Source organism: Propithecus coquereli, unplaced genomic scaffold, assembly GCF_000956105.1.
Source record: "Propithecus coquereli isolate 6110/MARCELLA unplaced genomic scaffold, Pcoq_1.0 Scaffold124, whole genome shotgun sequence".
NCBI classification, from domain to species: Eukaryota; Metazoa; Chordata; class Mammalia; order Primates; family Indriidae; genus Propithecus; species Propithecus coquereli.
This window is the reverse complement of record NW_012136525.1, coordinates 2,799,338-2,802,747: the sequence shown is the minus strand read 5'-3', so window position 1 is coordinate 2,802,747 and position 3,410 is coordinate 2,799,338. Positions and strand designations below refer to the sequence as shown.

Here is a 3,410-nt window from a genome sequence, read left to right as displayed (position 1 = left end):
AAAAAAAAAAAAAAAGACTTGTGGATTCTAATTCTAGGTCCTACATCAGTGGAAGACTCTGAATAAATACTCTACTAGGTTTCTATTAATATTAGGATGGAGGATGGAAGAAGATGAACCCTTTACGGTAAGTTCATAAGGCATATGGTGATGGAGGCTGCACAAAAAAGAGAAAGAATAAGATGCTCAAAGTCTTCCTGAAAGAAAGAGAGTTAGAGAAGTACTTCCTTGTGATGAGGACTGTTAGTGACAATTAGTGAAAATTACATTAACACCACATAATTACAAAGGGACTACCCAAAAGTAATGGATCTATAGCCTCCAGCTTAGTAATCTACCAGAAGCATCAACAAGAAAAAGATGCGAAAAACAATCAACTTTCAACTACTGAAAGAACTTAGACACTCCACTGAGAGAAACAGTTCTAAAATGCACAAGTACAGAAAGCTTGCAATATTAGCTAAGAACCTGAAATGAAGAAACACAAAGAAACATTTTTTTCTCAATAAGGAAACAAAATCTCTTTCTCTCAGGTTCTGAAGACATTCAAGAAGGGCCATCCCAATAGGATTTGGGGCCCTCCTACTACTATCCACAAACTCTTCCAAGTTCAAAATAACTCAGAACAGGTTTACTCCAATTCCACTGGGAAAGACCATCATACCATATACAAACAGACCAAACAGGACCACTACTACCACGCAGCGCGCAATCTGGGCCAGCAGCTTTTACTCTGGGCATCACTTGACCGTTGTCCCCTGTGGAAGAGACAATGTTGTGGTTCTCCTTGCCCTGCCTGTTCTACTATAAATGATGGATTTGGGAAGTGTGAGGCCAAAAAAAAAAAAAAAAAAAAATTAAATAAATAAAGCTGGAGGAGAAGGAATATGTACCTAACTAATATTTAATCATCAAGTTGGCTAAGAAACCTATGGGGAATAAATATTATACACGAGCCTGGAATTGGTCCTTAAAAGATACCACTAAGGCTCATAAGCTCTGAACTCAAACTCTTTTGGGTCCATACACTCTCACTTTCAGGCTACCTAAAATTCTATCACCATCAGGCCTTATATTGTGAATTCTTCCAGAACTACTACAGCACCTACTCCATACAGTTTTATCCACTTTACCCCAAACTACCCATGAAGCAGTTTTTTTTCCTCCTGAAAACTTCACCCTGCCACACCAAATTCAAATAACCCTGTGTCAGGGATTCTAGTCACTTAACAAATCCACATTGAACACTCCACTGGAACATTAAGGACAGGAACCCCACTCTAAACTCAGCTCTGTTTGTTCCAAATACAGGGAAGCAATTCCATTAGCTATGCCATAAAGACCATATTGGCAATTAGGGCCCATGTGTCCCCAAAGCAGAATAAATTTCTCCTTTGGACGCAATGCAACACTATTCAGTCGTTTCGCTTGAGCATTTCACATGTCATTCCTGATGAGTGCTAGTGGGAATTGAAGGTGACAGGGTACAGCGCCAACTTTTTACAAATCAACTTCCCAAGTACCCTCAAGAGATAGTAAGAAAAGGCTCATTTTTCTCCCACAGCAAACACCAATACTACAAAGGCTATTACTTGAAGTATTCTGTCACACTGTCAAAAAAAAAAATCCATTTGATTGTGACCCCTTCTCCCCGAAAACCAGAAAAGCCATTAACGCAAAATTGTCTTACCCTCTCTCTCTCTTCCTCCTGTCGTCTTATTCTTTCTCCTTTCCAGGGCTCCTGAACTTTCTGTAAACAAATTGTCTAGGTTACAGGAAGCAGTAAGGGTGCAGTCACCAGACTGCTGTGGAGAACCCCAGGAATTCTTTGACTGTCAGCAGTCACTCTGGAAGGCACGCAGACCCCCAACCAACAATCCAAAGATGGAAGGATATAATAACAGGAATCTAGTGCCACCCTCTATGTGGATATAAGGGAAATAAATCCACTTCCCAGAAACTAAGATGAACTCTATCACCGGCCTTTGGGTTCCACTCCTAGGCTCAGACACTGGTTCTTCTTCCTTCCCAGGCCACAGGTAACCAGGGGTCAGATAATAGAAGAGTTGGAGGAGAAAGAGGGTCTCTGCCCCTGAGGAGTGGCTTCAGAAGGCAAAGCTGAGGGCTGAGGGGGATGCACAAGCCATTGTGTCAGGCACAGTGCCAGTTCAGGCCCGGCTACTTCCTCTAGCCTCCCCCCTACTTCTTGGAGGACTTCACCCCCTGCCTACCTAAGGCCTTGTGCCAAGAAGTACCTCCCTCAGCCTGCACAGTGGTCTTCTATTGGAGACCCCTGTTGTACCCCCAAAACCTTCGTTCCCCTGAGACCGCCCCTGGTAGCCTTCTCCTGATGTTGCCCCCCACTCCTTCCTCAAAGACCCTTTCTTGGGACGTCCCTCCTTCCCCTCCAGGGAGCTGAACTCTGCCACCCACCAGACAGGCACCCGCCCCCTAAACCCCCCCGATTCCTCCCCATCGCCCGCTCCTCCACAACCACTTCCGGTTCCGGGCGGACACACATACAGTCACACCGTGGACCCCCCCTCCCTGCCCCCCCTAAGGAAAAGGGGAGAGGGGAGGAGCAGGGAGCTTGGCGCGCGCCGGCTGCAGCGACGCGAGACTCACCCGGCGGCGACGGCTGCGGCGGCGCCAGAGCCGGAGCCAGAGCGCGGGAGGGGCGGCGTTTGCTGGGAAAGGAGGGAGCCGAGTGGGGTGGGAGGACCAGGAGGGGGCGAGGGAGGGGGGAGAGCGCAAGGCGGAGCGCGCGGGCACGCACTTCGGGCGCGAGACGAACCCACACGCTCACACGCACGGAATGCGCGCGCGACACCCGCAGGGCGGGGGCGCGAGGCAGTGGGTGGCCCCCTCCCTCTCCCTCCCCTAACACTCACCCGGAAGTGGTGCTGCAGCTCGTGCTCCGGAGAACCCCAATTCCTCCACGCCCCCCTCCCTCCCTCCCTCCCTCCCCCCACAGGCTCAGAGGAGAGCTCTGCGGAGAGAAGGCGGGAGCGCCGGAAACGAAAAGGGGGGAGGGAGGGAAATAGCAATGGGGGGGCGGTAATGGAGAAAGAGGGGAGCGCAAAGGCCGAGTCACTTCCGGGAGTAGCTAGAACACCTCCGGCGCTGCTAGCGCTCCAGCATATTCAGGGCAGAAGTTACGACAAGTAGGGGCGGAAGTAGCTTCTGCCCAGGGACACAGTGAAACCCTCGGTGGATGTGACGCCATAGCGGAAGTGAAGGCACGTTCTGTTAAGGGCAAAAGCTGATCTTTGAGAAGTGCGGCACCCGGCTTCCGGAAGGGACTTCTGGGGAGGAGGAGGGTGGAAACGGGACAAGTTCATGAATTATGCATCAAGGTACGAGGGGAGTTGTGGATGGTTAAAAGACCAGGGTCCCCGTTCCCTTCCCTC

General features: G+C 49.8%; 1 protein-coding gene across 4 annotated transcripts in view; it reads right to left on the bottom strand.

The window, feature by feature from the left end:
- The window catches only part of ZNF384 (zinc finger protein 384), a 20,033-nt gene extending 17,505 nt beyond the window's left edge, over window positions 1-2,528 (bottom strand). For all 4 annotated transcript variants that reach the window (XM_012637904.1, XM_012637906.1, XM_012637905.1 and 1 more), the window contains exon 1: window positions 1,691-2,528. The gene's annotated coding sequence lies outside the window, so the exon portion shown is untranslated. The remainder of the gene's footprint in view (window positions 1-1,690) is intronic.
- Between the last annotated feature and the right edge of the window lie 882 nt (window positions 2,529-3,410).